This window comes from Aphelocoma coerulescens, chromosome 2, assembly GCF_041296385.1.
Source record: "Aphelocoma coerulescens isolate FSJ_1873_10779 chromosome 2, UR_Acoe_1.0, whole genome shotgun sequence".
NCBI lineage: Eukaryota > Metazoa > Chordata > Aves > Passeriformes > Corvidae > Aphelocoma > Aphelocoma coerulescens.
Window position 1 is genome coordinate 48903081 of NC_091015.1, and position 24192 is coordinate 48927272.

Sequence of the window (24192 nt, forward strand, 5' to 3'; positions counted from 1 at the left end):
TAGAGATGAGGAAATGGAGAAACCACAGAAGAATACAAAAGCAAGGAAAGCTCTCCAGAGGTAAATAGTGACTTTTACTAGAGCAATTAAGACAGCTGGAAATAACAGACTTTAAAGAAAATAATTTTTTAAAATTACTGTTTCTGAAAGGTTATCCCTTTTTTCCAACTGTCACTTGAGCTAGGAACACAAATTGCCTTCCCCTTGCTATTTTCCTTAGATCAGCCTAGCTATTACTGTTAAAATTACTCTCACTCTCTGCAGAGGAGTGGGTCACCTAAAAGAACCACACCTGCTGCTTCTAGACATGATGCAAACAGTTCATACCAGCACCAGAGCAATCTGCCTCCCTTTCCATGGCATAATCCCATGAAATCAGAACTTGAGGAGTAACCAGTCCAGCTATTAAAATACCCATGGCTAAAGCAGGGAGTAACTTCCCAATCCATTGTGTGAGCATCATGTCTGCAGATCACAAAGTCCTACTGGTTGGACAGACTGAGATTAGATTAGATCAGATCAAATTACATTTGATTAAATCAGAATTAATTCAAGATGGGTGCTTTATTATCTCTTGACAAGGTTCTTGCTCTCGTGCTGGGATTTTAGGGAGCCATGAAACATCTTGAATGTTTAGAAAATACAAATACATTTGTATTCTGCTCAGAATTTGTGATTTTCTTATTGTTAAAGATTTAAGAGGGGACTGAGGTGTAAAACCAAATTGTAATCCTGTTCAAGACAGATATGCTGTATTACCAGCACTGTTGGAAGTGCTAAATGACAATGTCACGTGGACAATTTTTAGCTGGGAAGGAGAGATGCAGCTTAAGGGATAAATAAACACTGCATGTTTAAAGATTCGCACAGTAAAAAATAAATACCTTCTGAATACAATGATTCCTCTCTCAGGACATGGTTGGTTGTTTGCACCATACAAAACCAACAGCAGCATAATATTCTCAACTTGAAATAGCTGCTATACTTCTGTTCTGAAGGTTGTTAGACCAAATTTTTGCATATCCTAAAAGTCTGAATGCATCAGTGAACTACAGGAAACTTCTCTTATGTTTAGCATTGTGCAGACTAAGTGTTGAGTTCTTACTTACCCAATGACAGGATTCCTCAGCCTCCCCTTGCTCTCCTATTTTTTCTACTGAAATAAGGGCTCAAGTCCAGACACCTTAGGTTCTCTCAGCAGGCCTGGAGGCTCTCACTGCTCTCTGTGCATATGAGGGAAAGTGCCATGCTTCTGTTTTTTGCCTGGGAGCTTTCAATGAAGAGTTGAGAGAAAAGGCAAAATGGACACTTCTCCTTAGGGGAAGGCAGGAACACTGAACTTTCTCAAGGAAGTTTGCTTTATAAACTTATTCAGCTGGAATTTTTAAACTGTCATATATACACATGTAATAGCTTCACTCTTGTGTTCTCCATAGCTCCTTATCCCTCAAAAGGTTTTCCAGAGTCAAATAGGAAATAACTTCTAGGTTTATCCACAAACTCTCTGTTCTATTGGGGAACAAGGCCATGAGATGCATGCGCAGAAAAACAGAATGAAGGAGAGGGCTGGAAGATTTTCCAGAGATTCTCAGGCTCCTCACTGTCCACAGAGGGCATCAGAGAAACAATTTAGCTTAAGTCACTTAAGTGACTTAAAAGGCAAAAGCAAAATAGATTCTCTAACCACCACTGATGTATAGTGATGGGGCTATTCAATCAAGTCATCAGTGGTCTCAGGTTTATCCTGAAGGCATATCAGATCCAATCAGCTTCCTAACTATCACTGGCTTTTACAGATTTCTTACAGGAACCAAAGGAATTAGGTTATGTTGGTGTTGAGACTTCTCTTTTGGGGGTTGCTTCTCATACGTTGTTTGAAAAGTTAACTGCATGGTACAAGTTGTTTTTCTGTGTTCTTGGAAACCCATGGTCACAACAACAGATAAATTTAAGTGAGTTCTAAATGCAAGGGCACATCCACATTTGTGTGCTAAGAATGGTTCAACTTAATAAGAGGAAAAAAATGGAACCCAATTTAAGGTGTTCTTGGGTTTCCTTCTGCACTTTATTTGTTTCACTGGTTGCAGTGCTCCTTCACCATTCATTAATATTGGAGTGGATGAGGCAGACTGCACCAATAATCAGTCAGATTTCAGGGAAGTCGCCACTGGGATGGCACACCTGAAAACATCCCTCCTTGGGCTGTGTCTTCAAACCCACCGCAGAACCTCAGTGGCTTTTGTGTTGTTCTAAACAGATTATCCTCTCATGCAAAAGAGACAGAAGAGGAATGTGAAGGAGGCAAATACCATTCAGGACACATACGGGGTTCGTGAGCAACATCGAGAAACTTCCTTTGGATCCCTCCCATGTCCTCCTCCTGCCCTGCACAGCATGATTAGCATTCATCAAATAAAACCTGTACACAGCTCTGTTGTCCACACCACATTTTGACTGAAGCTGGTCATATGTTTAGGAACTGGGTATTAACCTGCATTTCTATGGATTTACCTTTGTCTGCAACTCTCTCATCTTCTTCGACAAAAGGAGAAATACTTTTTGAGATGTATTTAACTGTTGTCATGTGTCCTGGTGAAATACTGCAGTCAGGTGTTGCCCTTCATCTCTTCTGTGTACAGGCACTGACAAACAGCAGCAAAGTCAGACGTGCAGATACAGAGATAACATATGGTCACCTCAAAATTTGGCATCGCTATTGTCTGTTGAAGCCACTGAGAATGCTTCCAGTGAGTGGGCAGAGGATTTCAGATATGACATTTAAAAGGCACAAGCAAGAAGCTTTAAACTATAATGTGTTACTAACAGAGCTAAAGCAGTCTGACAGCCCCTAGCAGACATGAGGCAGCCCGGGAGCTCTGTCTCAGCTGCTTTCCTTGGTCTCCACATGACAGCAGCAGCCTCTGAGCCTCAACAGGTACAGACACAACTCCTGGGAGACATTACTGGGAATGTGTTTTGCTTTTATTCCTGCTTTAAGTTAAACTCTTCGCCTTAAGCACCCATGGTGGCAGGTGACAGGTTTCCCTTTATTTTGCCTCAGGTGAGGATACCAACCACTAGGTTTCAGAGGCAGCAGATTTGTAATGTGAGTCACCACAACAGCGCTGGTTTAAGCCATTTTATCATAAGAGTGGCTTTTGAACTCTGGTGGCATAACTTAAAGCACAAGAGGAGCAACAGCCTGGCCCTGAGTAGATTAAGCAACTACAAATGGCAAATGTGTTGTCTAGCAGCACTGGAAAGCTGAAATAAGGCCACAGCACACCCTAACTCTAGACTGATGGTGCTAGTTTGGGTGGTTTGCTTCTACAAAAAAAATAAGCATCCTGAAACTAACACTGTTCTGTGCTCTCACATAGTTTTAATAGAAGTTATTTCACTGTCGTTTGAGGCCATTTTGTTACATGGATGCTCAATGTAGGGAAAAAGAAAACAAAATGACCTAGAGACAGATGGTGACATAGGATCATCAAATGGTCTGGGTTGGAAGGGATCTTAAAGATCATCTAGTTCCAACCCCCCGCCATGGACAGGGACACCTTTCACTAGACCAGGTTGCCCAAAGCCCCATCCAACCTCGCCTTGAACACTCCCAGGGATGGGGCATCCACAGCTTCTCTGGGCACCCTGTTTCAGTGCCTCATCACCCTCACAGTAAAGTGTTTTTCTAACATCTAGTCTAAATCTACCCTCTTTCACTCTAAAGCCAGCACCCATTGTCCTGTCACTACATGTCCTTGTAAAAAGTCCCTCTCCATCTTTCTTGTAGGCTCCCTTCAGGTATTGGAGGGTTGCAATTTGGTCATCCTGAAGCCTTCTCTTCTCCAGGCTGAACAAACCCAATTCTCTCAGCCTTTCCTCGTAGGTGAGCTTCTTCATCCCTCCAATCAACTTGGTGGCCCTCCTCTGGACTCGCTCCAACAGGTCGATGTCCTTCAGTGTGACATGTACAACAGCCCATGCAGCCAGGTCTCATCTCTGTTCCTGTAAAGCCTGTCCTAAACCTGGAAGTGGTAACCATGCTGGAGAGGAGCCTTGCTTTTCACAGACAGACGTATCAGGAAGATACCACATGCAAGTGCAGGTATATCAATATAAATGCACCTTATGACAGACATGTTATTTGCATTCCTCAACCAGAGTTGCTACAAAATCACTACAGCCTTTAATCTGACCTGAGCCTCTGCAGGGAGGAGTATTACTAGACAAATTGACCTTATTATCCTTGATACACTTCAGCAGCTTAAACACCTTGTCAAGTAGATTTTTAGCAGTAGAGGGCTCTTTAATTTAGCTTGCAAAGGCACAACACCATGCTACGGCTAGCAGCTGAGAGAAAGTGCTTTTGGATAATACTCAGTAAACAGGACTGGATTACCAATGTCCACTTTCACAGTATGCTTCATTTGCTAGTTTATCATAGTTTTAAGATTCCTCTGGCCATGTGCTCCCCTCTGTCCCCCATTTAGAGCTGGGGGTAGAGTGTGGGGTCGACATCAGATCTGCTGCCCATGGAGGAGGTTTTGTACTCCAGCCCCAGCTGGTCTGGTGGAGGCAGATCCCACTGCTGCAGCAGATGTTTCTGCCCCCTCAGATGTGCCAAATCCTACTTCAACTGACTGCATGGTCACATGCTATCTGAGGGGGTAGAAGCCACTAGTGAAAGACAGGGTAAAGAGGCAGCACTTCAATCAGATTTTGGGTTTGCCCCTTCTTTTTTTCCCCAGGTAATAGACCAAATGATTCAGGATAGACCTCAATTTAATAATTGCACCTCACAATAGGAGAAGTGATGAACTGAAAATGTGCTCCGTTTTTCTCCTTAAAATTTTTCTTCTTAAAGCTTTAAATCAAACACACCTGAAAAATATGATCTAGCTCAAACAGATATTAGAAATCTCCTCAAATTAATGTCCTTCTGCTGTCTATCTATCTAATATCCATCTATTAATCCAAAGGTAACTGGCAGGTATGGGGAAATCTTATTGTTCTTGAGCTAGACCAGTTACTGCAACAATGAAAATGTATTTGTTGAAGAAGTCTTAAAAAAAACCAACTGAGAACTTGCAGGTGATGACTGAGGAGGTCCATCCTGCTTCCTTGGCAGTCAATGTGAAGTGCAATGAGCATAATGCTGCTCTAACTTGCCCCTTCAGAAGAAACTGGACAGTTGACATATGACTTTCCCCATTTTAGGTCACTCTCAGCCCTTTCCAGACTAATTTCTGAACTTGACTTCTAACCAGGAGCTCAGCACAAAGCTGAAGTGTGTTTGAAGACTGGACAAAATTACCTGCAGAGAGTTCAGAAGCTGGATTACCCCAGCAATGTGTGGGGGGTGGCATGGAGGCACTTGCACACAGCAGGATTTTTCAGAGGTTATGTTATTAGTCAAAAGGTTATGAGTGGGTGTAGAACTTAGATTTAAGTAACTTAAGAACTTAGATTTAAGTAAAGTTTGTCTTTTTCATTCTCATTTGTTATTCAGCCTAGCAATAAGCAGTAGGAATATATTGCTTTATAGAAGATTCTGAAACTTGTAATAATTTTAGATCTGTAAAAGAGTAGTAATGGAAAAAGACCAGCAACGAAGTGGAGGTGAAGCAAAAGGACAGATTTGAACCCTCCTTTCTCTTTAAGATAATTTGCATTGGGTTCTGCACACTTCTCTGGGTAAGTCCCAGCCATTCTCCTTTGCTCATCCCCACCTTCCCCTACAAACTCTGAGCTCCATTACAAAATAAAGCACTTTCTGATGGCATCAAGCACGGTGATGGGTTTGTACAATAGAAAGCATTTAATTATTTCAAAAACCCTATTTCCAGTCCCATGACTTCTCCTTTTGCTGCTTAGTAGAAGTTTCCTCAATTATGTCTGAGCAGGTTGCTTTTGTACCAAAGTGAAGTTTTTATCAAAAGAAAACAAAGCTTTAATGGCATTACAAAAGCTCTTCAGAGCTATGTGTATCTTCAATCATCAGCCCCTCCTCAAAGATACAAGAATGCTCAGAAAGCACACCCAGGCAAAATGAAACATGATGACAGACTGTGAGGATACCAGGACTGGTGTTAAATTAGAATCTGTATTCAAAAAATTAGTTGTCACAGAATATTCTCATCTGAAAGGGACCCATAAGGATAATTGCGTCCAGCTCTTAAATGAATTCCATATGGGGATTGAACCTGCATCCTTGGGGCTAGGAATCAGCTGTTCCTACAAGCTTTCAGACTCAAAAAGCAGTGAAACCAGAAAAGTAGTCGCCTTGGAAAACAGAAATGCAACATCAAAACAATTTCAGTCAAGACAAAGCCAATTTAAGTCAAGATGAAGTCTGTATCTCAAGGAAAATCTGCAAAATTTTTGGTTTGGGGTTTGTTTGATTTTCTTCTTCTTTTTTTTTTTTTTTAAATCTATGTTTAAACAGAATCAAAACCACAGCAAAAAAAAAAATACAACAGTTGTTTTACAGTGTTTTCAGCTCCCAGAAACTTCAAAACATGATCCAAATAGATGTGGAAATAGAATTAAACCAGTAAAAAAATGCATTGTCAGTACTGCCAGTCTACAGGATTCTAAACCAAAGTAGATTCTTAATATTCCTCAACAGTTTGAAAGTTTCAAAACCAGTTTGCCCCTTTCTCATAGAGGCAATGCTTCAAAAGCTGAAGAAGTTCAAAACACCAGTTCTTGGTTTGTTTCTGTCCAGTTTAAATACAGATCATGCCAGAAGAGTGACTTTTTCCACAACAAAGTTAGGAACATAACAATCCCCACAGATATTTAAAATAAGTTTAAAGTAATTAGATTATGTTGTATCATCTAGAATATAAGATTATAAGTAATAATATCATATTTTTTTCAAAATACATTCTGCTTTATCACCACCTATGGATCTTGGAATATGGTTTGATATAATAGTTAAGATCTCGCATATACTCTAATTGTTTTAAAACCATATCATTTAATGTATCACAGCAGTTCCTATTATTCTTCTTTTACCTTTAAATTTTTTTACCTAGTCCCCTAAAAATAAACAGGTAAATTACAAACCTAGTGTTAGCTGTGGTCAGGTATTTTCTTAATATACTCTATGAAAGATGTAGCTTCTCTTTATCCATCGAGAGTGCCTGAGGGGTTTTTAAAGTTAAAAAATATACACATAAAGGAAGACAGTAAGGCTTCTGATTGTCGTCTGCCTACAAAATACACTTTTTCTAGTCCTTGAGGCTAGAAAATTGCTAAAATTCATACAGAAGACACAGGAGAAAGGAGAGACCTGACTTCTGTGGACAGAACCTTAAAGTCTGCAGTCTAGCGTGTCTTTATACTTATGCAGCTTTAATTCTAGATTAGCACTTCAGAGAAGGTCCATCATTCTTAGAAATGCACAAATTTAAACACTTTAAGGTGAGAGAGACACAGTAAAACCTGTTTTCAAATAAAACCAGAGCATCCTCAGCCTTCCTGTAGAGAAAAAGGCAATGCGAAAATAGGGAAAACTTCAAGTCACACAGCAGCGACACAGAAAGATCACAAAGCTCAGATCTTCACAGCTGATTTTTATGGGATGGAGATAAGCATACCAGAAAAAAAAGAAAAAAAAAAGAAAAAAAAGAAAAAAAAAGAAAAAAAAAGATATAAAAGAGTAGTGAGCCCTATGGCAGGAAAATTAGGTTCAAAAGGGATTTCCAAGTGCTGCAGATGATGGGTATGTTACTCCCTGATGTCTCTGAATTAGCTTTGGTCTTTGTGACCAGCTGATGTGAACAGGACTAGACCTGCATAGTCCTTGCATTAACCAAGCGCTGCCCAAGAACCCCTTCAATTGGCAAGTCAGCAATGCTCCTCATGCCTTCCATGCAGAGAAAAAGCCACAAGGGCCACCTGTGTGGCAGAAACCTGCACTGTCCTGTGCCAAACAGGCAAGGGAAAATCAAGGTGGGGGAAAGGAAAAAAAATCATTAAATCAAAATGCAAATCATTTATACATCAATATATTGAAAATCCTGTTGTTAAAAAGAGCAAGCAGCTGACTGAAACCACTTCTCTCTAAAACTGGCAGTGTATCAAAATGTTTTTAAAAATAATCAGAGAGGTGCAAACCACTGAGGGGACCCTGCTGCTTGCTGACTGGAAAGTGGCTTGTACTTCTCAGGGCATGACTGATTTTGGCCCTGCTGCAGGTCAGCACAGTTCCCACATGAGCCTGAGATACGGATGCCTGCCAATTGACACAGCCAGCACCAGCCCCATGGCCACCCAACTGCAGTGGGCTCTGCAGTGACATGCAGCAATCCGGCACGAGCTTTCAACCACGCAGTGCCTGACAGGCTGGTGGCTCTCCTGCTTGTCAGCAATGAGGAGATGTTCAGGAGATGCACTTTTTTGGCTGTGGATAGTGACCTCAGAACCACTCACATTTCAGGGAGGGCTGTAGCACACCAGGGGTGTGCAGCAGGATGGTGTGGTCCCACAGCAGGCCCAGGGTGCCAGTGCATGCCATCTGGGCTAATGGAAGTGTTGGCTTTTTCCATGGTGCTTTCTTCCTAAAAGTTACTTATGGCAGGAATATGTCCCTTGTCTGCTTAGGAAGTGAGGATGGGCAGAGCCACTGAAAAGGCTCAGCCCTGAAAGGTAAACCAGAGCTGGGCCTCAGCTTCACCTCTGCAGCTATGATTTCATGGTATGATATGTTCGGTGGTGACTCTGGGGTGCTGACCTGCATCCTCCCTGGGCTGCTGATCCTCTGGTGCTCTGGCACCTCCTGGCTGACAGGATCCCACCCTGCCATTTCCAGTGATCACCCAGCAAGGTGGTTTCAGGGGAAGGAGCCAGCTCCAGCTGCAGAGTGGTGCTTTGGCAGATGGCACAGCCAGGGTCAGCCATTGCCCCACCTCCCCGGGGCCCAGGCCCTCCGCCGGGCTGCGGATGCACTGGACAAAGAGATCCTGGCGGTCTTGTCCTCCCTCCGCAGGTTCCCACCCGCACAGCTAGTAAGGCCTGACAAACAACAGAGGATGCTCTGCTAGGGCTGTCAGAAACAAACAGCGCAATTACCCTCTGCCGGATTGCTTCAAGTTGCAAACAAAAGATGACAAACAAAACACACAACAGATCCCCCTCCAGGCCCGCAGAGCAATCAAGAGGAGGCTGACAATGGCAGGGCCCCTCCGGCCCTGTGCCAAGGACACTCACCCCCAACAACAAGCACATGCTGCTGCCTCGCAGAGCCCCTGGCCACCCGCCATCCCTTTTGTCTAGCACGTATGGAGCCCATCCTTGCTTGCAGACCGCCCTGGCTACGCCAAAGCTGCATCTACCACCGGCCTCCTTGCCAAGAGTTCAGTACCTCTCCCTGCTGCAATCTCAACCCTCCACTGTCAGCTCTTGCCCGTGCAACACCACCGCCACCTCCTCCTCCTCCTTCCCGGGGAGCTGGATTAACACAAGGGTTAACACGAGTTACCCAGAAATGAGTCAGCAAGTTCCTTGCCCCCACAGCCACCGCTTGGTTTCCAGAAATGCTGACTGTTTCCAGATAAACCCAGCATCTGAGGAATAAATGAAAATGTGACTCCAAGCCTCAAAGTTGATGAACACATAGCTGAGCACTGTGCTCCCCTGGCGAACACCTCGAAGTGGTATGTAAGAACCTAAGATCACTTTTTATTCAATGACAATTTGACAACCAAAGCTCTTCAGCTGGGTGCCATTAGGTCTGTGCAACTAATGTAATTCATTCACCACTGCAATACTGAAAAGTGAAATGCAAACTCCACTGGTTGCACTTGTTTCTGAGGCTTGCAGTCCCCATCCTACATCCCTTCCCTGCAAGCATTTCCTTTTAAAAAAAAAAAAAAAAAAACGCACAAGGACAATGTTTTTGACTAAGTAGAAAAACATTTGTTCTTCTCTCACTTGACTATGAAGATCTGATGGTCAAGGCTGATGGGATTAGGAGTTAAGGCTGGTCTGGCTGAGTACTGGGGCTCAATGGACTGCCCCAGTCTCTCACAGTTTCTAAACAACACATGAAGCCCAAAGAAGAGAATGTGATCTCTGTGAGCTGTAGCTGCAAGAGAGGCAGGAAACACTGTGATACGACTTTTTCTCAACATACATCAATGTTTCCACTTCCAGACCAGGAGGAAGTCCTCCACAGAAAGACTTTAAATCAAAATGTTCAGTCAGTACACATGATAATCAACATTTTTAGGACTTCAAGGAACACAGCTAATGGCCCATGTGGTATATGGGCTTCAGACAAGGGACACCTTTTCACCTGATTATGAAGTACTAGAAGCAAATGTTCACTTTACTATGATTTCCCATTAATCTAAGCACTGTTTTAGAGACAAATGCCATGTACTTCGATAACGAACCTAAATTTGGAAATTAGCAGCTTAGACCATAAGGGTCTACATATCACAATCAGTGTCTGCTGACTTAAAGCATTGTTAGCCTGTACAGATTATCGTAAGTCTCATGAATGTGTCTCCTTCCCTAAAGGTCTGTATCCTATAATCATGTCACTTAATGACAAGCTCAGGTTCTTGGCTGCTTTCTTTTTTTTTGTTGTTGTTGTTTTTTGGGTTTTTTTGAGGACAAAAAGCAAATCAAGCGGATCCGTGTTCACTCATGCTAATCAAACAGGCCACACAGATGTTTATAACGTGGTCAGGGTAGGGCTTGAACCTTGGTTTCCGTGATTTATGTTGCCAAATTTATCAATAGCAAAAAGTCAAAACCAACTGGGAAAAAAATTGAGATTCAGTGGAGAAGGGGGAGAAGTCAAACAAAAAATCTGAAGCTGTTTCAACAATTTCTCTACATTGTGTATATATTTATACTTGTTTTCCAAGGAATATTGATTATTATTTACATGAAAAAAAGATGGCAACATGTACAAAGAAAAGGCATGGTGCTTTTACACAAACAAACAAGTAATTTTCCTAAAAGCACTGTCTATTTCTGTGTATGATTTTATTGCTTTTTAAAAATTAATTATTTTTGTTGAATTTTTTTCCCCCAATTTGTCTATTTCTCCCTGCCCACTCTCATTCCGAGAACCAGTGTCACACATTACATCTGAGCTCCCATTTAACATAACCTACCTTACAGCCATTCAGACTTAAATTCTGCTTATTAAAACTGATTTCAAGTGATCATTTGCATTTTGGCTCACCCATTCACAAAAATTTAACTTCTCCAATATTAGGTTCAAACAGTGCCCGTTTGCAGCTTGTGAGTAATTTTTAATATAGTTTTACCACAAATTAAAAAAAAACACAACCCACTAGTAATTCAACCAAGTCTCCATTAGTCATCATGAACCATATAACCAACAAATATGGTTTTTATTTCATATACTCATTGGGTGTTCAGGGTGAGGGTGGAGGTACGAGTGGGAGAAAAGAGGTTACTGAGGTTAAAAAGAGGAACGTATGACTGTGTACGCCCCTGGTACTTCTGCTGCTTATTCCCTCTTCACTTTGTGTTGTATGCTGGTAGACACAGAGCCAGCATTCTTGCACAGAGATCACTTGCTTCTGTAGCAATTTCTTCTGCACATTTTAGCTAATGGATGTGGTTGCCTATGTGGTTTTATCTCAGCATGCACAAGTCCAAATACAGCATTAAATTTGGCATATGTGTGTATATTCCCACAATATTTATCAAGCATGATTAGCTATAAAACGGAATGTGTGTTACTAGAGGTTCCCTTAAATTTGTGTTGAGTTTGTTTATGCCTAATATACGTTCACAAAGGCAAAAACACCCAAACATATGCATATACCTGTATTAAAGGGATGGATTTCCCCGTGTTATCTTCTGAATATTATCAGTATGGAAAGCTCTGCACAACCAAGAAATCACAGACTCAGAGGCTTAATGCCCTGGCCTGTCTGAGCTCCGCACAGTCTGAGAACCAGCAAACAAAAGCAAGACAATTCAGGGCACGCTCAGTCATCCTGCCAGTGCAGTCATCTTCATACAATAAAGTGGTCACTGTTCTCAATCTGCTGCGTGCCTCTGCCACTGTCCCAAAGCCCTGGTCTCACTTTTGTTGAAAATCTCTGGGAAAGATACACTTTGACCTCCTACGACCTCAGTGTCACCCGCTGAGGATATTCCAGCTATCACTGAGGAAACTACGATCTGAATGCAGTACTTTCTTCAGAGCCTCTGCATGCAGAGATCCATGTGATGGTGAACTACTCCTCTCTAACAGGCAGATCAGGTGGGGGCTGCAGCTGCACAAGCCAAGGGAGATGCAGGTCAAGGCTCTCTCTCACAGCAGTGTCAGCCAGCTTGTGTAGGTTTTATTCCAAGATCATCTCACATTCACCCAACACTATCTCTAACCAGCACTGGCAGGTGTCTCCAGGCACTGCTCCACCCCAAAACACAAACCCAGCAGTGTCTACACAGGATCAGTCCAGGGACAGCTCAGCACTCCCAGTGAAACCTGTGGGAGGCGCTGAGCTGGAAGAACCACCCTCATGGAAATCTCCACCTCTGCTGGAAAGAGAGGGCAATGGCTGTCTTTTCCTCTTCTCTCCTGCCTCGTACTTTTCCTGCTCAGCTCTAGTGAATTTTGTTCATTATTTATAATTAGAAAGTAGAAAGCAATTACTGTCTTCCCTGTTGTTCATACTCTAAAGCAACACTTAAAGAATAGAGAAACAGCTGAAATCTAGGCCATTTCAAAAACTTAACAGCAGTCCTAGTCACTACACCTGTCCCTGAATCCCCCCAACAATGTTTGTGGTTTTGCATCACATTTTCCTACATTAAAAAAAAATATATTAAAATTATCTTTTTGTTGCCAGTTGAAGAACCCACAAACAAATGGGCAAATCTGACTAAGTGCTTAAGCAGAGAAAACAATGGAAATGTGTATGCACCAAAGGCTGTCAACAGTCCCACAGAAAGAATTGGAAAGACTGAAAAAAATTCTTTAAGCTCTTGTAACAACAAAATGTCAAAACCAAACAAATAACAGACAGAAGTGGGAGCTAAGTGTTGACTGTGCCTCGTTAAGAGTTTAGTGAGCAAAGCCGTCCTAGCCTTCCCCTGGGGTGTCCCAGTCCAGCCCTGGGACTATATTGCAGCTTTCAGGGACAGCTATTGGAAAGGCTTCCTCCTCCCCTCCACCCTCCTTAATTATTGTCAATACAATTTGTCTAAAATTCTGTTCTGACATTCAGATACTGGTATTTGTAGTGCCTGTTTCTTTTCCTTCTTTTTCTTCTTCATTTTTTAATATTTTTTTACAATCCCCTTTTTATGCTTAACCTAGAATAAGTTATGAATTTCCTGGCTTCTGTGGGTTAGATAGGAAACTCAATGTTACTATTTTGGTGTAGAATGCAGACATTTTTGTGGTCATATGAGCTAAACTCAACAGGAAACAGCATTTCTATTTGCCTGTTGGCTCAGGCTGCATATCCCACATCTATAGTGCAGAAATAACTGATAAACTGATGGGAAACTGATGAAGGACAATTTAGACAGAAGGAATTGGGAGGTGATATGCCAGTGGTCCAGGTATAAACCATACCAAGAATTTACACTGCTGCTTTGCATTTAGGGGTTTGTATGAAAATCAGGACCAGCTACTAAGCCTTGGTTACTACACTGCCCTTGTTTTTACACTCAAGTAGGAAAGAAGGCTTCCAAAGGGAGACCTCCAGGAGCAAGCCTAGAGCTTGTCCTCACTTTAAGTATTTTCTTTGCAAGTAACTGCCACAGCAATTACTTTTTTTTTTTTGTCATAGTCATTCTAAGACAGAGTTACCAGAAATCCATGGGGGGAAGAATCAAATTTAGGGAGTCAGAAAATACGTATTTATGTATTTGTTCTCAATATGTCCACATACAGCAAGTTTGGTACACAGCACCTGTGAGAATGCTGCAGCTTGGAAGTTGGAAGGGACAGAATAGCACCACAGTTGCATTCTGCCCCTGAGATCAGGAGCCTGCAGCAAGGGTACTGAGAAATAGCTGTGATTTGTGCGGGTATGGAGTTGGGTCTCAAACTACACCATTTTGAGAGGAATCTGTGCGAAATGGTGCTGCTCACCTTGGACTGACCCCAGCAAGGTACTGGCTTCTCCTTGCCTCTTTTAAAAGAAAATGTTTCTTCAAGTTAGTCCTACAGGTTCTAGCATCATGATTAAACTCAAAGACAAACATAATTTGTACAACATCCTTGTAGGTTTATCTCATTCTTACTTTGTCCAACCACAATTCACTCACTCTTCCTCTGATATACTACAGCTCTGGGACCTCAAGAACTGCCTGTGCCTCCTTGCTCGGGTAGGTATGGGGGTGGAAAGGACTGTGGTGGAGTAATGCTCCTCATTCATCGCTTTCTGAGCTGAAAGTCCCTTTTCTAAATTTGAAAGTCTTGTTCTGTATGAGAATCTTGGGGAAGCTTGGCACAACCCTTTTTAGGTTTTATCTCGGTTGATACCTTGTGGTAATAAGGTTGAAGGGGGTCACATACTTCCTCTGTGATCTCCACCCAAGCCACTTGAAAAAAAAAAAGTGCTGTGAAAACCTTAAGCTCACTTTCTATCAGGCAAGTCTGTATTCATGGCAATAAACGGCAATACTGAATATGAGCCTCAGCAGGGGGTCTGTTAGGAGCAGGGTTTCCATTTGTATGTGCATCTGGCAGTGCTTTGTGTACTGACAAATTCAAGTTCCCCCACCCTGGCTGCTCCATCGGCTTTGCCCACCATTCGTGTGGCTTCACATAGGGGAGAGAAAAATGTATTAAAAATAGGAAAATGTGACTGTCAAACTCCCACCCTTGACAGGTGAAACTCAGAGAGTAAAAGCGATCTCCAATATCACATATAATTTAATTTTGTAATGACCATCTTCTGAATCTTTTTCCACATTCAGTTGCCCTGTTAAAGGAAATCTGGGGTATCCCAGAAGTCTTTCATGTCTTAACCAACTAGTGCAATTTAATAGCCAAATCATGCCCACAGTTAAAAGGACCCTTGGGGAACAGATCCCTCTCTGAGAATAATGACAGATATTGGGCAACTTAGGTAGGGCTGGTTTTGTTTGCAGCAGCGCACTACATACCACTGTTTGCTGAGCCATCTGATCCACTTATAAGCCAGATCTTAAAGCACCACTTTGGCCTATAAAAGTAGCTACATATCAGTTTTGGTTGGCCTGTATATACTGGGTAGTACTGCTGCTAGATGAAAAAAAGTCAGATATTCCTGGTTAGATGCAGAAAAATAGAATAGTGTAGGTTGGAAGGGACCTTTACAGGTCATCTATTCCAACCAGCCAGCAATGAGCTGGAATATCTTCAACTACAAAAGGTTACTCAGAGGCCCATGCTACCTGGCCTTGAACACCTCCAGGGATGTGGCATCCACCACCTCTCTGGGCAACTTGTTCCAGTGTTTCACTGCCCTCACCATAAAAAACTTCTTCCTAAGATCTAGTCTGAATTGACACTGTTCTAGTTTAAAACTGTTGTCCTATTACAACAGGCCCAGGTAAAAAGTTTCTCTCCCCATCTTTCTTAAAGGTCCCATTTCAGTACTGGAAGCCTGGAATGAGGTCTCCCTGAAGCCTACTCTTCTCCAGGCTGAACAGCCCTGACTCTGTCAGCCTGGCTTCATAGCAAAGGTGTTCCAGCCCTCTGATCATCTTTGTGGACTCACTTCAGGAGGTCCATGTCCTTATGTTGGAGGCCCCAGAGCTGGATGCAGTGTTCCAGGTTGGATCTCACTCAAGTAGAGAGACAGAATCCCCTCCCTTGCCCTGCTGCTTGGATGCAGCACAAGACATGGTTGGCCTTCTCAGCTGCGAGCACACACTGCCAGATCATGTCCAGCTCTTCATCCAGCAGTCCCCCAAGTCCTTCTCAGCAGGGCTGCTTTCAATGTGTTCATTCTCCAGCCTGTGTTGATACCAGAGCCTGCCTTGACCCAGGTGCAGGATCCTGCACTCAGCCTTGAACCTTGTAAGATTAATGTAGGCCTACTTCTCTTGCTTTTTCAGGTCCATCTGGATGGCACTCTGTCCCTCAGGCATATCAAAAGCACTACGTCCCTTGGTGCTGTGGGCAAACTTGCTGAGGGAGCACTTGATCCCACTGTCTGTGTCATTGATGAAGATATTAAGCCACACTGGTTCCAATACAGATCCCTGAGGGACACCATTTGGACCCACCTATCTCCATCTGGGCACTGAGTTGTTGACTATTGCCCTGTGAATGAGACCATCCAACCAATTCCTCGTGCATGAAACTGTCCACCCATCAAATCCATCTCTCTCCAATTTAGAGAGAAGGATGTTTTAGGGGACCCCATCAAAGGCCTTATAAAAATACCCACTGGAAATGTAAGGAGGCTGGGAGAAGCAATTGCTTCAGCAAAGGCTAGAAACTCAGAAATACTATTCCATAACTCTCCTCAACCACCTGAGCCGACACATGTAAGGTCATGAAACAGACTGGGAAACTGATCCTACAGGAAAAAAAATGCTGTACTGGTTGTATTGGGACCTTATGCAGGCAGGTGTGTTCCTGCACACAAAGCCATACCAGCATAATTCCAAGCATAGGGATTTGATGTCTCTGCTGCTGAAGGTACAGGCTGCCCTTATCAACACCACTAGATACTGCAGCAGCTTCACTGTGACCTGAAGCAGTGCAAAGTGATCAGAAAATACAATGATATTTTAAAATCCAGAAAACAGAGCCGATCAGGAATTTTTTAAGAAAATGCCTCTTATTGCAGGACACCAAATTCTCCATGGAGATCCTCTGCTGGGTTAGTGAAACTTTCTACTCTATCATCACTCAGAAGTCTTTGTTAATATCTATTACATACAGGTGTATATCCATTACCAGTATATTAATTCAAGTTAAGAAGATTCTGCTTGCCTTGTTGCAAGGATCAATCTTGTTATAATTTTGACTTATGTTTTCCATTTCATCCTAGTGGTGGGCACTGTGGAAAAGTCATTAACTTGTGTGTTGGCAATTTTAAGTCTTTGATGCCATTTTGTGTCTGAAGAACAAAATGCATCTGCTCTTTTTGATCCTGAGCTTACCTTTGTTTCTCACATTTCCTGTCTTTGTAAATCTGCTTATTAACACTTTCACTGTATTGCCCTACATTCAACACTGTCTCAGTCACACTTCTGCTGAAAGTCTTATTTACACTTTTGTCTTCTCCAGGCATGATAATTGTAATTTTCCATCTCCATGGCCTTTTCCAGGAGTTTGCTTTCTCAACGCACAAGAAGTATCATAAAATAAGAATAATGCTCACTTTGTCTAGTACGGAACAGAGAGAATAAGATGATTAAGAAGCGATGAACACAAGTTCTCAGCTTGCATTAAGGACCTGTATCTTCATCTGCTCCAGGCACAGCAGTGGGCAGTGACATGGCCAAGCAGTGTAGCCTCACTTCTGTTTTGAGCTACTCCCTGGAAACAAAATTTTCACCCTCTTCAATGCCCAATTCAAACACCTGGCCCTTGTTCCTCATTACACAACATTTTGTGTTGATCAATACACCAACAGCGGTGGATGAGACCTTGGTGCAGATGAAGTCAAAATATTTCTGTCCCAGAGACAAACTGTAGGCCCTAATCTGCCAATACGGCACAGGCCAGAGGTGATGCACAGTCAGCATCCTGGCCAATACAGTGCCTGTGGGGATGCAGCTCCACATAGGCTGTGTACACTGGGATGCTCCAGGTTATAATGGCATGTTCCTGTCAAAGCAGAAGGCAATTCCAAGGCATCACTGTGAGCAACGTGTAGGAACAGCCCTGTGCACTGTCAGAGCAAATAATGATACATCTGTCAATCAAATAGATCAGATGTTGATTCCCACTTTTACCCTAATATTCACAGGGTCTTCAGACAGTCACAGCTACACAAACAGGACCATACTAAATCTCTGTCTGTTCCAAGCCAAAGCTGATCCAGCAGTTTAAGTTTTCATGCTGTAGGTAAGAATTTGGATTCAGTTGCGCCAGAACTGCAGAGGGGCATGGGTCAAATCCCTCACTGAAGTAAATGTCAGGAGGTCTTTTCAAACAGATGCAACCAAATTGTCCAAAAACCTGTCTGCATACAGTTCCACATTATGCAAAAGTTAGTATGAGGCTATTCATCCAGCTGACAAGTTGCTATATATTATTTATATATATTACTCAGAGTCTCACAGAGTTACACCTAAATGGACCCCAGGAATGCTCACTTGATTAAGCAAATCTTCTAAAGAGACACCTTGCCTTGGTATAAAGACACCAAGAAGTTGAAAGTCTAAAACTGCTGCTAGGGATTTCCACCAATCATTTATTCTCCTCACAATTTAACCAACTAAGAAACACATCTTATTTCTATCATGAATTTACTTAGCTTTCCTTTTCAGTCACTAAATCTTTTTATTTGTTTGATTGTTAGGTTAAAGACTTATACATATACACATGACAACAAAGTAGCTCTTGACTTCTCTTTTGTTAAAGAATTGATTAAAAAGTGCTTGACTGGAAGGTGCTTTCTCCAGCCTCCTTTGCATTGTCTGCATGCAGACAGCAGAATGTTGTATAGTATTCTAGTGGGGGGTATGCTTATGCTGTATTTGGAGGCAAATTTGCTTCTCATCAATTTCTACCAACCTAAAATATCCCTTCCTTAAGGCAGGATCTATATAATTCACATCTTTTTAACTAAATCGGTTAAAATTCATATCTTGACTTAAACCAGAGTAGTTTCCACTGAATACAAACCTTTGACATATAGCCACATAAATAACATGCTGTAATATACAGGACATGGACAAATGACACAGTGAGCCCATAATATAGTGTGAACTTAAAAATCACCAGCTAGTCCCCACCAGTTGTACATATCCATATCCTTACCCCATTCAAATTCAAAGGATGCCAGGATATGTGGCACATTGCTGTAACTGCTGGCTGTGATTGCTCACAACATGATAGACAATATCTGATCCAGTGTAGAGCCTGCCAGGATGAAGTTACCTTCACCACTTCTTTGAAAAAATTAAACCTTGCAGAGTAAGCACAACTCTTGTACTAGAAACCCTGTGACTGGATTTACTGTCCTTTGGAATCAGAGTCTAACAAAGACAGATTCATTAATAGCCTTTGATTAACACAGTTCTCAAAGAAAAACCCTGAAATCAGGTTCATGCTCGTTAGAGAAACCATATCAAAAACATGTTTAGACATAAACCAAGATAAGTCAGCTCTAGCAACAGAGGACCAGAAGCACTGGATGACATGATTCAGAGTCCTAAAGTTTTCATCTGGTCTTTTATCTCTTAAATTAAGCAAAGCACTGACATGACACACTGATTTCACTAGATTTATCATGTGACAGTATTTGTAGAGTAATTTTGTTTCCCCTTTTATCTTTCTCATGTCCTTAATTCAACCTTTTGGATTTGCAGTTTTTGTTGCGGTACTGGGGGGAGGGGGCAGAAAATGCTTTAAGAACACAGTTCAGGGGTTTTGCTGACCATTATTTACGTGTTTTGGTTGCAAAACTAAACAAGTCTACTGCTCTATAGCTGTCCTCCATGCAGCCCCATCAACACACAGAAACCTGTGACCTGAGCTTAGCTATGTTTTTGGTGTTTTCAGCTAACAATACCATTGGAGAACTTAAAGTTTGCTTTCATTCTTCTCACTCAAGTTAACAACTTGCTCACTTTGCAATAAAGCTGCCTGCCAACCCACTGGAATGCTAACAGTTCTCTAGCACCTGTCCATGACTTTCCCTGCAGGTCAACACCAGGCATGTTTAATACCAGTTTGTTAGCAAAGTCTCCCAGAGCAGACCAGGTTCCTGAAGGGCCAGGAAATATGGGATAAGCCCCACAGGACCAAACAATACCAAGGAGGAGTAAGTTCTTTGTCTGGGTTTTTTAGTGTGACTATTCCTACATGAGCAGCATTGAGCCCAGTGCCCAGACTAAGATCACAGGTGCACGTGGTTAGCTGCACTATGAAGCTACACTTGGGACAATGAGGAGATTGTTCATTAAAAAATGAAAGGCATGTTGTTTATAAGTGTTATATAGAATCTGGAGAAGGGTTTTCAGTTAGAATTAGCAGTAAATGAATCCTGTTAGAGATGCACTTAGAGATGAACTATCAGAAATGCATTCAAAGGGCTATTTCCTTACAGCCTATGCTGAAACACAAATACAGGCTGCAGAAAGTGCTGTTGCCTAAAGGGATTAAGAGTAGTGAAAAAGTTATTGAAGCTAAAATGTTTTAGGCTGCCCCTTGTTTTGTAGTACCAATATAGAGATGAATGTGCTGTCTTACTGGATACTGCTTTGATCATCAGCATTTATTAGAAAAATCTTTGTTTAATAAAGCATAAAATTCTCTGTATTAAACATAGAATGGAGTTGTGTTATTTTATTAACTCTTATCTTAACTAACACCTAAAGTTTCTATCATTGGAAATATATTACACATCTATGTATATAGAGTGCTGCCCAGTTTTCACTGTTCCTCCTTCCCCCAGTTATTTGTTTTCTGTTTTTCCTTAATTTTTTTTTTATATATATATAATCAATTTGCTGTTCCAAGAAATAATCCTAAAATACTTCAGGTCTCCCTTATCAGGAATTTTCTCCATTTACAAGAAGCTTTTCTATTTAATGCCCTTTTTTCCACAGTGAGCTTATTTCATCTTACATTTTGCATAGGGATATCAACAACAGTAAAACCAGTCTGGTGAAGATGAAAAACTACATCAAAGGATACACTAAGATACAAAACTCCTTTTAATGGAGCAGCTACACACTACTGAAAGTAAGCCACATGTACCTGCAGAGATTCAGACATTTTTAATGCCTGAAGTTTCAAAATGCCATGAAGTGAAAATGAAAGTAAATGCTTCTGATAGCAGGGGGCTGTAGCTTAGATAAAATAATTGTAAGAAAAACAAATATATAAACAGAAAATTGGAATTATCAACACTAAACTACCTTAAAACCAAGAGAGCTTTATAGAACACAGTGGATGTGTGAGGCAGTGCATGGTAGACAGCTAAATTTATGGTGTTTTTTCCCCTGATATTGGTAACATCAGGTCAAATCTTCTCTCTCTCACTCTTATGTTTTTCCTGCCACCTTATATTTTTGTTAATGATTAATGAATTTTAAAGTAGCTTCACACAAGCAACAACATGTTTAAAATTTCCAACTTACATAACAGAATATTTTAGGATTCATGGGGGGGGGGGAAATAAAGTATTTCAAGGTCTTTTCCTTCACTTGTCTAGCATCCTGAGTTCAGAATATCTCGTCTGGGATTTGACAAATTATCTAATTATAACAGCTATTTAAACTATCAAAATAAAAGTAATACCATCAATGTCTAAGTCAAAATTGTGGCATTTAACACCACTGCTCTGTAGCAAAGAATGTTTCTGAGGAAGAAAGAATCATGCAACAAAAAATTTAAATGGTATAGCAAATTACTTACATAATTTCAAACATCTCATTGAGGTTCTTTGTATATTCAGTCAAAAAATAGGTGTTCCTCCAGTGATGGTGATTTAGATATTAGGGTAAATTACTCCTTCCATCATTCACAGGGAGTTTCTACTGCATCTATGTTTTTTCATCTAAAGTTAGGTGAGCTGAAGTAGACTTCTAGGGAGTAAAGCAATTCACAGACTGAAGAGAGTTAGACTTATTCCTGGGGTTTTTTTGCTAAGTTCCCAGGTAATTTGAGTTTGAATTCAGCCTGTGCTTCAGTTCCACCTGTTCACTAATGGAGGATGCTGCTTTCCCTTTCTACACCTTCACAGGTGTTGTAAGGCTGAGCTACAGCTCTTATAATGATAATGCTTAATTGGTACCTAGAAAAACTACTCCAGGAGGTGCAGGAGAAAAATAAATGATACCTACCTTGCAAAAACTGGATATGTTTGCTGATGTGTTTGTAATTGCACTTCCTCCTGTATTTCCTCCTCTGTTTCTGTGGAAGTTCTCCACTTTCATGAGAGACTTTTTACTGAGGGCTTGGGAAAAATGACACCATCAGGTTGTTACTGGGTGATCAAAAGCCAGTCTATAACAAGAATTCTACAAAAGCACATACAAGTTCAACAAAACTATTTTAGGATGTTAGAATGTATTATTTGTAAAATAACTGTGCTGTGTGTAATAGGTACACATGGGTGAAGAAGAAGCCCAGCTCAGAAGAGATTTCAGCCCAAATGAAGTTTTTCACTGTTTCACATAAAAACAGGATTGAAGTACAAAGATGTGACTTGCTCAAAGATGAGAAACCCTTGGGAGATCAAGAAAGTGAAGCAAGATCTACTGAGCTGGTCCTTGTTGAGTGTTATAACCACAAAGCTCTCCTTCCTCCCCATCTTGTTGCCCGCTCTAGTTTCTCTTTTGTTTCTTTGTAAATTTAGTCCTTTCCTCTCTTTTACAAGAAGTCATTATTTTAAAAATGTGAGATGTAAAGATCTTTCTCCTCCCCTGATTTACTCCTTCCCTTAAAGATGTAAAGATCTTTCTCCTCCCCTGATTTACTCCTTCCCTTAACAAACCATATCTCTAAAATTAACTACTTCTTAATTACATTCTATACCATAAAAGATGTACCTTAAATCCCTTTTCTATGCTTTATACTGGTCTATACTTCCTGCTTTGTTTTTAGGTTATAAACAGATGCGGTAGTCTGAATCTTCCTGGACCAGCTTTTCTTCTCAGATTAGACTAAGAAAATCATATGTTAGTGCATGGGGAAATGGCAATTCCCCACGAGAGAAGCAATTCCTTAAAAATCACCTACACAGCGGAAACTCTTCTTGTTGCAGGACTAGCAATTGGTGATCTTTAATTCAATGAAGGTTGTGCACACAACTGACATATAAAGAAATTCTTTCCTCAGTATTTGGGGACCTGACTCTAACTCTTAGTCATACTGATGAATACTGAGTCACCCAAGGACCACTTCTAGTCAAACAAGGTATTACTCACACAGATGGTCCCCAACACAACTGAGGACTAGAAATTTGTACCTAATGTGTTAATGACTAGGAACTAGCCTAAGCATGGTTTTACCATACTTTGGGTCCATCCTAAAAAAACCTCATGTTTAAACTCTTATTTCAAAGGGCTCACTCCTTTTTAACTCTCTTTCAAGATCTGTGAGAGTTAAGTGAAAACATATACATTTCTTAAGAAAAATCCTCCTTGGTTATTCCTCAACAACTGCTGTCATAGGTGAACTCCAACCTATGAGACAGCAGCTGACTAAACAAACCAAGTTTCTTGGTTTGTCTGGGCTTTTTCTGAATTTGCTTTGTGCATGCAGTAAGCTGCTCCCACTGAAATGTTTTACTTCTCAAGTCCAGTAGGTAAAAATATATCTTACAGTGCAGAGAAAACTGGGTGGTAGATAAGGGTGAGCTTGGAGGAACATTTTCAAGGAGGACAATAAAAGAGTTCAGCAGAGATCATTTCAGCACTGCAGCTACCACATTACTCAGTTCAAAGGAGAGTCATGTCAGTGGCACATGCTACAAGCTTTCACAGCCATGTGAAACCAATCATGTGTGCTTCATTGCTTAAACTCCAGGCCACAGTCTGTCATTGTGAGCTGGAAAAATGGAAAAGATCACTATAAGACCATGACAACAGCTAGTTTATTTCTTTTGGGGTTGGTTGACATGGTCCCTGTGGGAAGAGAAAGATGAGATAATCTAGTCACGAAGAAGTCTTTCACTGTAAGAAAACAGCTACATACAAGGTCATTTGTATTTGAAGATTTGGTTGTGTACAGCATCAGAGGGATTACTGGTCCCTGTATAGAACCTAATAAATCTGCTTCATTCCTCCCCCTTCCACTTCTCTCTCCTAAAAATATTCTTGGTAACTGACACTATTTTGTTTGTCTGTTAGCAAAGGTCAACAGACAAGCTGACAATTAGATTGAATAGAATTACTTTCTGTTTACGCTAGATAAACTGGCCAGTGCTAACAACAGGTGGCCACAGTACCTGTAGATGAGGAAAAACCTTATGTTGGAGCACAACCCCAAGAAGCTGTGCTAAACCATTGTTTCAAACTTCAGCCTAAGCAGAAGCTGGCACAGTCAGACTGGGA

General features: G+C 41.3%; 1 long non-coding RNA gene across 3 annotated transcripts in view; it reads right to left on the reverse strand.

Annotated features, from left to right (window-relative positions):
• The window catches only part of LOC138106553 (uncharacterized), a 49042-nt gene that overhangs the window by 22985 nt on the left and 1865 nt on the right, over positions 1-24192 (reverse strand). For all 3 annotated transcript variants that reach the window (XR_011149024.1, XR_011149025.1, XR_011149023.1), the window contains exon 3: positions 21979-22091. This is a non-coding gene — a long non-coding RNA (uncharacterized lncRNA). The remainder of the gene's footprint in view (positions 1-21978; positions 22092-24192) is intronic.